Raw genomic sequence first — 16843 nt, forward strand, 5'->3', positions numbered from 1 at the left:
ATGGGGACCTTCAATGCTGCAGACATTTTTTTGGGTACCCTTCCCCAGATCTGTGCCTCGACACAATCCTGTCTCGGAGCTCTACGGACAACCCCTTTGATCTCATGGATTGTTTTTTTCTCGAACATGCACTGTCAACTGTGGGACCTTACATAGACAGGTGTGTGCCTCACCAAATCATGTTCAATCAATTGAATTGACCACAGATGGACACCAATCAAGTTGTAAAAACAGCTCAAGGATGACCAATGGAAACAGGATGCACCTGTGCTCAATTTCAAGTCTCATAACAAAAGGGTCTAAATACTTATGTAAATAAGGTATTTAAGTTTTATTTATTTTTGAACGTGCACTTTTTTTTACATGTTTTCACTTTGTTGTGGAACTCTATTGGAGGGATGTGGCACCATTATTTTGTGGGAAATTCCATTATTTGGTGTTTTGTTGATAGTGGTGGGAAACACTGTCTCAGACACAGCTCCAAAATCTCCCATACGTGTTCAATTGGGTTGAGATCTGTTGACTGACATGGACATGGCTTACATCAGTTTCATGCTCATCAAATCATTCAGTGACCACTTGTGCCCTGTGGATGGACCATTGCCATGGTGGCCAAAATAATGTCCTGCCCAGCATGTTTATACATGACCCTAAGCATGATGGGATGTTAATTGCTTAATTAACTCAGGAACTACACCTGTGTGGAAGCACCTGCTTTCAATGTACTTTGCTTTCAGTATACTTTTGTATACCCATATGTACATAGTTACCTCAATTACCTCGTACACCGTATATAGCCATATTGTAATAGATCGGAGGACCAATGCGCAGCGTGGTAAGTGTTCATGATACTTTTAGTAGAACACAGAAAAATACAAAATAAAAACGTGAAATAACAAAAAACTAAACAGTTCCGTGTGGAACACTCAGACACAGAAATAATCACCCACAAATCAAGGGTGAAAACAGGCTGCCTGAGTATGGTTCTCAATCAGGGACAACGATTGACAGCTGCCTCTGATTGAGAACCATACCAGGCCAAACACAGAAATACCAGCTCATAGAAAAACAAACATAGGCAACCCACCCAACTCACGCCCTGATCATACTAAAACAAAGCCATAACAAGAGAACTAAGGTCAGAACGTGACAGTACCACACCTCCCCCCCCCCAAAGGTGCGGACTCCGGCCGAAAAACCTGAACCTATAGGGGAGGGTCTGGGTGGGTGTCTGTCCGCGGTGGCAATTCTGCCGCAATCGTGGACCCCACTCCATCATAGTCTTTGCCCGCCTCTTTACCCGGCTCCGTGGCCTCTTTAGAGCGGCGACCCGCTCGGACTGGGGACCCTAGCAACGGGTCCCGAATGGCCGGGAGATTCTTGCAGCACCGGACAGGCGGGAGACTCCGGCAGCTCCGGAGTGAAGGGCAATTCCAGCAGCACCGGAGTAACGGATGGCTCTGGCAGCTCCTGACTGGCGGGTGGCTCTGGCAGCTCAGGACAGACGGGAGACTCTGGCAGCTCAGGACAGACGGGAGACTCTGGCAGCTCAGGACAGACGGGAGACTCTGGCAGCTCAGGACAGACGGGAGACTCTGGCAGCTCAGGACAGACGGGAGACTCTGGCAGCTCAGGACAGACGGGAGACTCTGGCAGCTCAGGACAGACGGGAGACTCTGGCAGCTCAGGACAGACGGGAGACTCTGGCAGCTCAGGACAGATGGGAGACTCTGGCAGTGGTGAGCAGGCGGGAGCACCTGTAGGGAAGAGACGGAGAGACAGCCTGGTACGGGGGGCTGCCACCGGAGGGCTGGTGCGTGGAGGAGGCACCAGATAGACCGGACCGTGGAGGCGCACTGGAGGTCTCGAGCACCGAGCCTGCACAACCCTACCTGGTTGGATACTCCCCATAGCCAGGCCAGTGCGGCGATGTGGAAAAGACCGTACTGGGCTGTGCTGGCGAACCGGGGACACCATGCGTAGGGCTGGTGCAATTTACCCTGGCCCGAGGAGATGCACTGGAGACCAGATGCGCTGAGCCGGCTTCATGGCACCTGGCTCGATGCCCACTCTAGCCCGGCCGATACGCGGCGCTGCGCTGTAACGCACTAGGCTAAGCCTGCGCACCGGGGATACCGTGCGCCTCACGGCATAACACGGTGCCTGCCTGGTCCACCTCTCTCCACGGTAAGCACGGGGAGTTGGCGCAGGTCTCCTGCCTGACTTAGCCACACTCCCCGTGGGCCTCCTCCCAATACATTTTTGGGACTGCCTCGTCCCAGCCGCGCTGCCGTGCTGCCTCCTCATATTTCGCTGCCTCCAGCTCTGCCTTGGGGCGCCGATATTCCCCAGCCTGTGCCCAAGGTCCCTTGACGTCCAGAATCTCCTCCCATGTCCATGAGTCCCGAGATTTCTGCTGCTGCTCGTTACCACGCTGCTTGGTCCTTGAGTGGTGGGTGATTCTGTAACGGTCTTCTTCCTCCTCTGATGAAGAGTAGTAGGAAGGATCGGAGGACCAATGTGCAGAGTGGTAAGTTTTCATGATACATTTAATAGAACACAGAAAAAAGAAAGAAAAATAATAAAACAAAATAAAAACGTGAAATAACAAAAACCGAACTGTGGAACACAGAAAATAATTACCCACAAATCAAGGGTGAAACAGGCTGCCTAGGTATGGTTCTCAATCAGGGACAGTCATTGACAGCTGCCTCTGATTGAGAACCATACCAGGGCAAACACAGAAATACCAACTCATAGAAAAACAAACATAGACAACCCACCCAACTCACGCCCTGACCATACTAAAACAAAGACATAAAGAACTAAGGTCAGAACGTGACACATTTTACTTGTTATTGTTATTCACTGTATATTTATTCCTTGTGTTACTTTTTCTAGTTTTTATTTAAAATATTGTCTTTATCTTAACGCTGCATTGTTGGAAAATGACCCGTAAGTAAGTTTTTAGTCTATATCTGTTGTTTACAGAGCAAGAGTGTCACGCCCTGGTCTATATTTATTATGTTATCTTCATTTATTGGGTCAGGCCAGGGTGTGACATGGGTTTGTTTGTAGTGTGTTTCGTCTTGGGGTTGTGTGGGGTGTACAGATTAGTCTATGGCTGCCTGAGGCGGTTCTCAATCAGAGTCAGGTGATTATCGTTGTCTCTGATTGGGAACCATATTTAGGTAGCCTGGGTTTCACTGTGTGTTTGTGGGTGATTGTTCCTGTCTCTGTGTTTGTTGCACCAGTCAGGGCTGTTTCGGTTTTCGACGTTTGTTGTTTTGTATTGTTCGTGTTCTTCTTCATTAAAGATGTATCGAACGAACCACGTTGCATTTTGGTCCGATCCTTGTTCCACCTCTTCGTCAGAGGAGGAGTTGGAAGAAACCCGTTACAAAGAGTGTGTTAAATGCAATTGATAGATTAGATTTTTTGTATCTCTTATTTACTCAAGTGTTTTCAATATTTTAACAGTAACCTGTAGGTAAAAGTTCAATGCATCCCACTGAATACATTCAATGCTCTAGTCAATACTCATTCAGAATACAAAACTTGACTTTAAAAGCAGAATGTGAAGTTTCAAACTACAGAAAAATATTATGGTAATTCTAGGAACAACTTCAAACAATGTTGTGGTTGATTATTTTATCGCTTCCTCTAATGCCATCAATGTCAATTCAACTGAATAAATCAAGCTAATGCTTGTTCGTTAAAGATCCTCAGTTAAGAGTAAATTAAGCATATAAATAATTGTTTACTTCCTATTTAACTACGGATGATCTTCAAGACCTTTTAGCGATATGACATCCCAGGCTTCATTCATGCATGGCTCCTGATGGTGAGAACATGTTCCTAGTTTAATAAATGCATTAAATGACCATCGACTCCATGTCTGCATTCACTGGCATTTTACGCTTTGGTGTTCTATTCAACTGCTGACAATTGAGAGACTGTAAAGATTACGTTCTAATTAGTCAAGTCAAGAGGGGGCAGAGGGAATTAGAATTTCTCCACCTTAGGACGTGAGTCAGCACAAAGATGGACTGTTTATAGGGCAGTTCGGGGAAATACCAGATGGGCTGGTTCATCTTTAGCCCATTGGGCAGTCTGAATTGGGGTGGATTTACGCAGAATAGTCATTTTTTAGCTAATAATGGGGGCCTCAAGGGAAAAATGGGCTGTTGTGTTAGAAATGTGTGGGCCAATTTCTGTCTCCGAGTCCGTCCCTGCCTTGAGTCAACATACAGTGGGAATTTTGGACAGTTCTACTACCTAACCAACAACATCTCTATTTTTCTATTTTGTATAGTAAACCCTGATGGAGGACATACTGTATGAAACCCCTCCCCTGTAACAAGTACCGCACTGTATCACCTGTCATAGTACAGTAACTATGATTTATCCATTTGTTTTGGCTACCACCTGTGTCCAAGAGAAGAGGACTACTGCCCTCCCAGTGTTTGTTTCAAGAAAATGTTATCTAAAGCAATACAGATATGACAGGATTAATATTGGATGACAATATCTTGTTCTCCATAATAGATGAAAACACGTCACTATGGTCAGGACTTGATTCCTGCCCAGGTCACGAGTAATGCCCATATTTTTAACTTCAATGATATAGGGAAACATTTTGATTTCTGCCTAAATATACCCAAACATAATGATTTTGCATGTGATGGTAAGCAATAAATAAATAAAAAGTTGCATAGTTTTAGAAAGTTCTGGAACTCTCATGTTTTTAATAAATTGCAAAGGTGTACTCACTTTTGAGGGCACAAGCTCAAGCACATATGAAAGATCATATATACAGTGGGGCAAAAAAGGATTTAGTCAGCCACCAATTGTGCAAGTTCTCCCACTTAAAAAGATGAGAGAGGCCTGTAATTTTCATTATAGGCACACTTCAACTATGACAGTCAAAATGATCACAAGAACGGTGAGCCAAAATCCCAGAACCACACAGGGAGACCTAGTGAATGACCTGCAGAGAACTGGGACCAAAGTAACAAAGCCTACCATCAGTAACACACTACACCACCAGGGACTCAAATCCTGCAGTGCCAGACGTGTCCCCCTGCTTAAGCCAGTACATGTCCAGGCCCGTCTGAAGTTTGCTAGAGAGCATTTGGATGATCCAGAAGAAGATTGGGAGAATGTCATATGGTCAGATGAAACCAAAATAGAACTTTTTGGTAAAAACTCAACTCGTCGTGTTTGGAGGACAAAGAATTCTGAGTTGCATCCAAAAAACACCATACCTACTGTGAAGCATGGGGGTGGAACATCATGCTTTGGGGCTGTTTTTCTCCAAAGGGACCAGGACGACTGATCCGTGTAAAGGAGAGAATGAATGGGGCCATGTATCGTGAGATTTTGAGTGAAAACCTCCTTCCATCAGAAAGGGCATTGAAGATGAAACGTGGCTGGGTCTTTCAGCATGACAATGATCCCAAACACACCGCCTGGGCAACGAATGTTGTGGCTTCGTAAGAAGCATTTCAAGGTCCTGGAGTGGCCTAGCCAGTCTCCAGATCTCAACCCCACAGAAAATAATTTTGTCTGTCATAGTTGAAGTGTATCTATGATGAAAATTACAGGCCTCTCTCATCCTTTTAAGTGGGAGAACTTGCACAATTGGTGGCTGACTAAATAATTTTTTGCCCCACTGTATGTTGATGAACAAATACTGTATATTCTTTCTATTGGATATACATCATTACCTATTATAATGTTGATTTGTTTAATTTTATAAATATAAAACTATAGGCCCTTAACCAATGTTCTCTGTAGACACACAGAGGCACAACGTGCTGCAATTGGAGGGGATTTTCACACATAGGCCAGGCTAATGTGGCTAATTGATTCGTGTGAAATGTATTGTGTGAAAAATGATAATACTGTTTGTTTGCCTGGCTGAGTCAATGAGCTTAACTCTTCGGAAACCAAAGTTACTAATGAAGGCATTTCATTTATTCGTTATGGAAGGCTTGGCCTATTCAGAATGCTATTTTGCAAAATCAAGCTATATTTGTGATTTGAAAACCAAGAGAACAGAAGAGAAATGCTGGTTTCAATGGCATATGAGGAAGTATAAATTCATTCCCTCAATGTTTGTATGGTTGGATTTTGGCTTGGCTACTGAAGCAAGGTTATAAATGCCTCATTAGGACTATATGAAGTAAAATGTACAGATTATGTTCTCTCTAGGGATGTGACAAATCAGAAAAAAATCTTAACATTTACACTGCCATTTAAAAAAAATCAGTTTCCATTAAAACAATAAGATCATAAAAAAATCATAATTCCATGTGAATTCACAAGGGGAGTCTATAACAAGCGGAAACGGTAAGAGACTTGTTTCTGGAAAGGTGGATTTCTAAAAGTAAAAAAAAAAAAGCAGATTTCTGGCCGTGGAAAAATCGATTCAAGACATAATGTACAGACAAGGGTATGGTAGGATGTGAGTACAGTGGAGGTAAAGAGGCACCAGTTAATGTGTGGAGGGTGGAACAAAAGGGCTATCTAAGGCACATTGAGCAGGGCTGGGAACTCTACAGTGAAATAAGACAATAATCACTAACCAAAACAGCATAGACAAGGCATATTGACATTAGGGAGAGGCATGTGTAGCTGAGTGATCATAGGGTTCAATGAGTAGCAATAGATGAGTCAGGGAGCCGATTCAGTAGTCGCTACTATGCTTGGCGAGCTGGAGACACGGCGAATCAGACAGCTAGGGGGCCGGGGCTAGCAGATGGGCCTTCCGGCGACATCGCAACGGAAGAGCCTGTTAAAACCACCTTGTACGGTTACGTCGGCAGACCAGTCGTGATGGATCGGCGCGGCTCCGTGTCGGCAGTAAAGGGTCCAAGCCAATTGGCAAAAGAGTTAGGGTAGCCCAAGAATTGGGTGGTGAAACCTCTTCGGCTCGCCAGGAGATCTAGCTCGAGGCTAGCTCCAGGCTACCTGGTGCTTGCTTCGGGACAGAGACGTTAGCCAGGAGTAGCCACTCGGATTGCAACTAACTAGCTGCGATGATCCAGTGTAAAGGTTCAGAGCTTATGGTAGGAATCCGGAGATGTGGTAGAGAAAAAGCAGTCCGATATGCTCTGGGTTGATATCGCACTGTGTAGAAATGCAAGTATTGACCCAGCTGAGGCTGGCTGATGTCCGAGTTAACGGTAAAGACCGCTAGCAGTGGCTAACTGACTATTAGCTTGTAGCTAGTTAGCTGGCTAGCTTCTGATGGGGGTTCCGGTTCTAAAGTATAAAATATTTTTTTTCAGATCCGTACCACATTGGGTGAGGCGGGTTGCAGGAGAGTATATTCAGTCCGTATGGAAAGTGAGATTAAAATATATACGAAATATATATTTTTAAAAATGAGGGAAAACTATATTTACATGTGACAAGACAAAATACATGTCCGACTGCTAGGAGTGAAGTTTATGGAAAAAGTGGACTCTTGCCTTTTGGTTTGTCTATTTGTGATTTCACGGTGGATGAAAAAAAGAGTTGGGTAATGTGGAATCGTTGAGGGTAACCAGAAGTGGTCTATTGAAAATTGTTTGTGTTTCTGTTGGTCAGAGCTCGGAGTAAAACAAATGGGGGCAAGAAAGGTGAATTGTTTCGTTCTCAAGAAAAGGGCACCAATGAAAGGAGTGATAACTGGGGTAGCAGTAAATATAAAAGTTGACCAGCTGAGGGGAAAGATTTGCAGTGTATGTGATGCTTGTCGCTTGATACGAATCAGACAGGGTGGCAAGAGTGGAGAAACAGAAGAGTCATTGTCTGTTCTTTTGAGTTTTGAAGTTGAGTCTTTGACCAACAAAATGAAGTTAAATAAGGATATATAAGTTATCCTGTACGAGCCCATGTGCCGAATACATTACGATGTTACATGTGTCAAGCTTATGGGCATGTGGCAGCAGTGTGTAGGAGGGAGGATCCTAGATGTGAGAAATATGCAGAAGGGCATGAGACAAAGGAATGTGTAGTATTGGGGAAAGTAGTGGAATGTGTTAATTGTAGGGATGCCCATGGACCTGGGGATCAGAAATGTCCCGTGTGAGAGAGGCAGGTTGAGATTTCCAGAAGTTGTCATGCTGAGGCAGTGAAGAAAGTAGAGGAAGATGATTTAAGGCTGAGTTAGGGGGCACTATTTTCATTTTTGGGAAAATAACGTTCGGGCTATTTCTCATGACCAGATGCTAGAATATGCATATAATTGACAGCTTAGGATAGAAAACACTCTAAAGTTTCCAAAACTGTAAAAATATTGTCTGTGAGTATAACAGAACTGATATTGCAAGCGAAAGCCTGAGAAAAATCCAATCAGGAAGTGACTCTTATTTTGAAACCTCTGCGTTCCTATGCATCCCTATTGACCATTGAACGGGATATCAACCAGATTCCTTTTTCTATGGCTTCCCTAATGTGTCTACAGTCACTCGACATAGTTTCAGGCTTTTATTTTGAAAAATGAGTGTGAACGACAACATTGCGTCAGTGGTCAGGTGGTGGCTCTCAGAGTGATTTGTGCTTTCCTCTCACTCCTAGTGAAAAGCCAATTGTCCCGGTTGATATATTATCGAATAGATATTTGAAAAACACCTTGAGGAATGATTATAAAAAACGTTTGCCATGTTTCTGTCGATATTATGGATCTAATTTTTCGTGACCGCAATTTCCTGTGGATTTCTCAACAAAATGTGAACAAGAAAAGGAGGTATTTCAGCTATAAAAATAATCTTTATGGAACAAAACAAACATTTGCTGTCTAACTGGGAGTCTTGTGAGTGAAAACATCCAAAGATCATCAAAGGTAAACGATTTAATTTGATTGCTTTTCTGATTTTCGTGACCAAGCTTCCTACTGCTAGCTGGACATAATGCTATGCTAGGCTATTGATAAACTTACACAAATCCTTGTCTTGCTTTGGCTGTAAAGCATAATTTCAAAATCTGAGATGACAGGGTGATTAACAAAAGGCTAAACTGTGTTTCGCTATATTTCACTTGTGATTTCATGAATATGAATATTTTCTAGTAAGATTTTTTGTCCGATGCGTTATGCTACTCAGTGTAGTTGATGACAATTCTCCCGGATCCGGGAGGGGTAGTTCTACACAGCAAATGAAAGACAAACGTTTTGTTAATGTACCCATCGTGTCCATTTTCAAAAAGGTTTTACAGCGAAAGCACAACATATGATTATGTTAGGTCAGAGCCAAGTAAAAAAAACAGCCATTTTTCCAGCCAAAGATAGGAGTCACAAAAAGCAGAAATGTAGATAAAAGTCATCACCAACCTTTGATGATCTTCATCAGATGACACTCATAGGACATCATGTTACACAATACATGCTCATTTACTTAGGAAGCATTTGGAGTTGAACAACAAAAAAGCAATGTATGTTTTGAATGTATCTTTCGATGTAGCAAAGCATCTTTTCGACGTAGGCTAAACTCTTAGAAAAAAGGGGTTACAAAGGGTTTCTTCGGCTGTCCCCATAGCTTCCAATTAGAACCATCTGTGGAAGGGTTCAATATGGAACCCAAAAGGAGTTCTACCTGGAACCATAAAGGGATCTCCTAAGGGAACAGCCAAAGAACCATTTTAGGTTTTTGGTCAAAAATGGGTGGCACTTTACTTGACACCCAGCAGCATAACACGTTATGACTAGGCCATAACCATGTCATAATGTGTCATAACAGCTGCCAAACTTGTCAAAACCTGTCATAATATGGTCATAACACTGTCAGGACCCATATATTTACACCTGTTGTGACATATTGCATTATTTTATGGCTTGTTATGACACCTACATACAGTAAGAGTGTCAGAACCCACATTTATTCAAATGTGTTTTTTCCCTGCCAAGAAGTTTCCTTTTATTTGAAAGTTTGTTTCTTAAGTCCTTTGTTGTTGTTGTGTTTTTTCCCATCATATTTTAAATCACTTTTAAGACACTATCATTAAGCATTATGACCATCCTGTGTCACTTTACTTGGACTTCCATAGGAATGTTGTTTCATGCTGACGCGATGGCATCATGCAGTTGTTGCAGTTTGGACGCTGCCACCAGCCTGCACAATTGACACTAGTCTTAACCTGTTGGAACTCTAGGGGCGCAATTTCATTTTTGGATGAAAAACGTTCCCGTTTTAAACAAGATATTTTGTCACAAAAAGATGCTCGACTATGCATATAATTGCTACTGTTCGAAAGAAAACAGTCTGACGTGTCCAGAAATACAAAGATCTTCTCTGTGCGTGCCCTTTAACGTGAGCTTCAGGCAAAACCAAGATGAGATGGCATCCAGGAAATGACAAGGATTTTTGAGGCTCTGTTTGTCATGATCTCCTTATATGGCTGTGAACGCAAGAGGAATGAGTCTGCCCTTTCTGTCGTTTCCCCAAGGTGTCTGCAGCATTGTGACGTATTTGTAGGCAGATCATTGGAAGATTGACCATAAGAGACCACATTTACCACGTGTCCGCCCGGTGTCCTGCGCCGAAATTGGTGCGCAAAAGTCACCTGCCAGTATTTTTCCAAACAATACAGAGAGTAAAGCAAGCTTCCACGAACTGCATGTCAATGAAGAGATATGTGAAAAAACACCTTGAGGACTGATTCCAAACAACGTTTGCCATGTTTCGGTCGATATTATGTAGTTAATCTGGAAAAAGTACGATGCTCTCAGTACGATGCTATTCTTCGCTACAACCGAGCAGGGCTCATATTACTCTCTGCAAGCTTAACTCTAACTTCCTCAAGATGTTACTAAGACACACCTTAAACACTCTTGACATGTTAGCAAGTTATTACATTTAAATTACTCTTTTTTTATCATCAATAACATACCTGAAAAAGGGGAGAACGAATCACGAGAGTGATACGGTGTTGTTTTCTCAATTAAACTTTTAGTGCAATGAGAAAAGGCGATTTCTCCAGGAATATGGGTGGAGACCAGAGCAATCGATCTCAGTCTCATAGATTAAGAGCATTTATTAGATCACAGATTAACACTTTTAGGCACCACAAAATAAAGTAATCAATATAACGTTTGCACATTACTCTCACAATTTGTACCCTTTGTACGCTTGACGGATTTTTAACTTTAACACAATTATATGAATGTCATCAATCTCTCTGTCACACCCTGACCATAGTTTGCTTTGTATGTTTCTATGTTTTGTTTGGTCAGGGTGTGATATGAGTGGGCATTCTATGTTGTGTGTCTAGTTTGTCTGTTTCTGTGTTTGGCCTGCTATGGTTCTCAATCAGAGGCAGGTGTTAGTCATTGTCTCTGATTGGGAACCATATTTAGGTAGCCTGTTTGGTGTTGGGTTTTGTGGGTGATTGTTCCTGTCTCGGTGTTTGCACCAGATAGGGCTGTTTTTAGGTTTTCACGGTTCTTGTTAGTCGGTTCATGGTAGAGTCTTTATTAAATAACCATGAATAGAAACCACGCTGCGTTTTGGTCCACCTCTCCTTCAACTAAAGAAAACCGTTACACTCTCATCAACTGATACTGAATGCATGATCTTTGTAGGAGATGTGGGAACCTGTAGTGGCTCATGATGAAGGTCATATTCATCCCCGCTGTCTTCATCAGAATCTAGAGGCTGTGATGCAGGCTGGTGTCTCCTCGTTTTCTGACTTTTGTTCACTTTGGTCATTTCTGGTTGTGTCTCAAAAGGTAAGTGGTCACAGGACATGAGCAGGTTTCTGTGCAGGACCCTGGAGCGTCCCCTACCCTTTTCTTGTCTCAATTCATAAATCGAACCATTTGTCTCACCACGTTGTGAATTGTATCTTCCCAATAGTTACGGAGTTTTCCTGGTCCTCTTGGTGTCAAGTTTTTAATCAGAACTCGCTCGCCAGGCTGTAGCACTGAACTCCTAACTTTAGTGTCATAGTACTTCTTACTACTTTCAGCGGCTTTCTGAGCATTTTCATTTGCAATGGCGTATACTTCTTCCATCCCTCGTTTCCAGTTCTACACGTAGTCTCGCTGGTTACTGGAACCTACATCTGTGCACAATCCATAGAGCATATCAACTGGAAGCCTGGGTGATCTCCCAAACAGGAGATAAAATGGTGACTAGCCAGTCACTTCGCAACGGGTGCAGTTATAGGCATAAACCCGTTTGTTCAGAGACTCCTTCCAATTTGACTTTTGTGTCTCAGTTAGTGTCATTAACATTTGCAACAATGTTCTGTTCATGCGTACCACTTGACCGTTTCCCATCGGGTGAGAGGGTGTTGTTCTGGACCCTGCCATGCCACTGAGTTTCTTTAACTGATGGCGCAACTGATTTTCAAATTCTCCCCCTTGGTCATGGTGGATGCGGGACGGGAACCCAAACCTCAGGGCAAAGTCATTGAAGATGAGATTTGCAGCAGTTTTACCTGATTTTGATGTGGTGGCGTAGGCTTGAGTGAAATGTGTAAAATGATCAACAATCACGAGGATGTACTCATATCCCCCTTTGCATCTGTCGAGATGAAGGCAGTCTATACATACCAGTTAAAATGGCTGTGTTGTCACAATGTTTGTCAGAGGAGCTCTTGTTTCATGGGCTGGCTTTTTCTGCTTGACACCGCTACAAGTTTTAGCAGTGGTGGGCCATCAGGGCCAGCAAAGCCTTCTCTGCTGGCCTAAACATCATCAGAATATATATATATATATATTTCCCACAAATATATATTAAATTATTCCCCAGAGTACTCTTTATTTCATAGCTTTCCTCTTGGTTGCACTGCTTCTAGCCCCAGGTTGAGATTTGGACTGGGCTGGTCTTTATGTTAAATCTTTTATCCAATCATATTCAGCCATCATGTTTGCCAGGGGTCTAAAATCTGCCCCCAGGCCTTCAGAATCAACAGTGCGGGCGCTTGTAGCTTAAAATGAATGGAAATGAAAATTTTGTTTCAACCAATTGCTTTAGAGTTGGCTATTGTACGCCTGATGGCTGGCTCCAGTGTTACACTGGACGCCGACGCTACAAAGCCTATCACAGGCAGGAAAGGGGTTCGTTCGCCACTTTCAAAGTTACAACTACGAGCGCTATCAATGGCTCACAGGCTCCGAGAAGCACTGCAAACTGTACTGCTGGGAATGCCTATTATTACAATTGAGCGAGAGGCGCAGGTTCAGTCAAATCTGCAATGACACAGCGTGCATCTTAAGTTCACCCAGTGCACGCAGAGGCCCAGCAGAAGGAGACCATCACACATACTACCAACAACTCCACAGCAATATTCTGGACAACATTCTTTGCCAGATTCAAAACCGGTTTCAAGACCACAAAAAATTAATGTTTCTCTCCCTCCTGGACCCCCAGCACTTTCAGACCTACCGGAATAAAAATCCCCCAAACAGCCTTCTCCAGCTTAACAGTCACGGAACACTGTTCAACCTATCCAAGCTAAAAACAGAACTGACTAATGTATGCTATGACTGATTTTGAAGGGAAACGTCCCTCTGATCTCCTTGATTTCCTTAATCAGAAAAATCTGAATGGGGACATGGGGCAACTTTACACATTGGCATGTGTGACAGTGACTATCCCTGTGTCCACGGCTTCTGTCGATCGGTCATTCTCGGCCTTAAAGCGAATTAAAACGTATTCCAGAAATGCTACTGGACAGACTCTGCTTTCAGCATTAGCCTCTATGGCGATAGAAAAGGACTTATTGGTGGAACTAAAACGCACAGACTGTACACAACAGTCATTGAAGTCTTCTTGAGGAAAGAAAGGAGGATGGATTTTGTGTTCAAATAATCAGTCTTTGAGTAGTGAGTAGGCATACAATGCATTTTATATTTTATTAAATGTGTATGTTTCGCATTTTATTTCGTTGATATTAAATAGCCTATGTATTAACAAAATAAAATGGCAAATAGCCTATGTTGCAAATTATTTGTTTTCTTTCTTTTATTTTCAGTGAATAGTTGTCTTTATCATCACGGTGAAACTGCTTTGGGTGCGACGCGAAGCCTGGTCATACTGCATTTCTGTCTAAATGTATAGTGTCCAGAGCCATGGCATCATAATGATGGTAATAAGAGGTGGATTAATTCGGGTGGGACTGTGTAGGACCTCACTGAAGGCCCAGGTCCCAGGCCTACGGCACGCCACTGAGTTTTAGTCACATAGTGCTCGATGTCATAATGTATATATGGCCAGAAGAAGTGGTCACGTCCTAGTGATACAGTGCGGTCAGTACCTTGGTGTCCCATGTTATTGTGCAACTCTTCCATCACTTTACCTTTGTTGTGCTCTGGTAGAACTAACTACTTGCGGGCTGTAGTGATTCTGTACACAATGCCATCACTGTCTATTGTCAATTTGTCCCATTCTCTGAATAGGCATTTTTGTCTTTGGACTGGATTTCTTTTGCTCTTTAACTGGCGGTTTGGAACCAGACAGTTTGAAATTGAGTACAGGACGGATGACCGGATCAGATTCTTGTGCTTCTCTTATCCCAACTTTTGGGATTGAGCTGGTTGTTGCAGTGGTTGTCTCACCTTCAGCTGATACTGACATAGATGCAGCTGAAAATGACCAAGGTACAACAGCCTCTTTCTGTACCTCGACTGCTTGTATCGTGGCGGCAATGGTGTCTGGTGGAAGCTCCTCAGAACATTCTCTCATCAGTGACTCCACATCCAGTGGCATCCTTGACAAATATCTGCATCACCGTTCTCTCTGCCTGGCCTGTACTTTATTGTAAAGTGGAAATCAGCCAATTCTGCAACCCACTTGGAAGTGGTTGCATTCAGTTTTGCAGTAGACAGAATGTAGCAGAGCGGGTTGTTATCGCTGTATACAGTGAAGGTCGGAGCATAGTACAAATATTCATGGAACTTATCAGTGATTGCCCATTTTAGAGCTAGGAATTCTAGCTTGCTCAAGTGGTAGTGATAGTTCTTCTCAGCTGCTGTTAAGGTCCGAGAGCCATAAGCAATGACCCTAAGCTTCCCATCTTGCTTTTGATAAAGAACTGCTCCCAAGCCTTGGTGTGACGCATCAGTGTGTACAACAGATGGCTGAGTGAAATCAGGGAAACCTAAAACTGGTGGGTGAATCAAACACTCAATCAGCTGTTCAAATGTCTGTTAATGCTGGTCAGTCCACTAGGATTGGCTTGTTTGAGGGCACCACGTGACTTATTTTCTTTGTTTTTGTTTGCCGTGGGTGGTAGGGTAATTTCTCTGAATCTGCTTTCAGGAGGTCATACAGGCAGCTGGCACTCCTAGAAAAGTCTTTGATGTACTGTCTGTAGTAAGTGAGTAAACCAAGCATTTTTCTGAGCTGGCCCACAGTCTCTGGTCTGATTTCTTTCAATGCTCTTACTGCTTCAAAATCAGCTGGGTCAACTCGGCTGCCCTCTGCAGACACTATTCTGCCCAAATAACGGACCTGGGGTTTAAAGAGATCACACTTACTTGGTTTGAGTTTAATGCCATACTCTCTGAGACACTGCAAAACTTTTCGCAGATCATTCACATGGCTGTCGAATGTTTTACTGAAAACTAGTGTGTCGTCCAGATAAGGAATGCAGATGTTATCCCGGAGCCCTTCCAAACACTCCTCCATACAACGCTGACAAGCTGCAGGAGCGTTCATGAGGCCGGATGGCATACGTATCCACTCATAGAGTCCCCACGGGGTCACAAATGCTGTCAGTGGTCTGCTTTCTTCAGAGATGAACCCCTGGTGATACGCTTTTCCCTGATCTAAGAGGGAGAACCAGGAATTACCACCTAAACTGTCCATGATGTCTTGGACCCGAGGGATGGGCTGGCAGTCGGGATGTGTCTTTCTGTTCAGGTCTCTGTAATCTATACACAACCGGAGGGTCCCGTCCTTCTTACGAACGCACACGACAGGTGAAGAATATGAAGAGTTTGACTTCCTAACCCAGCCCTGGACTATGAGGTCATAAAGGTAACCCTTCATCTCCTGATACAGTGGCCTGGGCACTGACATGTATGTGCGCTTTACTGGTTCAGAGTCCTTTAAAGAAATAGTCATTTTCAATCGTTCAATGCAGCCAATGTCATTGTCTGATCTGGAGAAGGAGTGACACTCTTCTCTAAGCATTTGCCTAACAACCTCTCTCTGCTCTTCGGTTAGGTGAGTTAAACCTACTGGTGGATCCTACTGTTCAGTAGCAGTACATGGGGATCGAACGCTGGTTTGATTCACTGTGGCTGGGGTGACAGTTTTTTTCAAAGACTTGGGCATGTAACACAGTCATAATGGTTTGTACTGTACCGATTTTTGTGCGTCCTAGCAGGGCAATGTCGTGGTCAGTGGGGTTAGAGACATCAAGCAGGATGACTGGGAAAAACACCTTTCCTGACTCTGACTAGTGTGTCAAAGAACTCAAGGTCGTCTGGCCACTGCGGGTTCATGTCTGGCTGGAAAAGAATTGTCATCTTTGAAAGGCTGGGAAGCTACACGGCACTCAATCTCAATGCTACTGTGTTTTGGTACAGCAACCTTCTCTTTCTTGGTTTTCACTGCGTATTCATCTGTCTGTTCTGCGCTAACAGCCTGTATAAAAGCTCTCACCTTGTTTCTTTTGAGGCTTGGGAAAGCTGTTTTACTGTACTGTATTGTTTAGTCTTTTCGGTCATTGTCAGGATGTGCTCGATTAATATTGAAACCTATGATGGGATGATATAGGTGACAGCCTTTCATTACCAGCACCTGGATGATCAGTTCCTTTGTTTGGTCAGTTTCAGAGGCTAGCCGAAAAGTTGTTTCATTCCATCCCAGGTACGGCATTTCAGTCCCATTTGCTGCAGTCAACC

The sequence above is a fragment of the Oncorhynchus masou genome, chromosome 3, assembly GCF_036934945.1.
Source record: "Oncorhynchus masou masou isolate Uvic2021 chromosome 3, UVic_Omas_1.1, whole genome shotgun sequence".
NCBI classification, from domain to species: domain Eukaryota; kingdom Metazoa; phylum Chordata; class Actinopteri; order Salmoniformes; family Salmonidae; genus Oncorhynchus; species Oncorhynchus masou.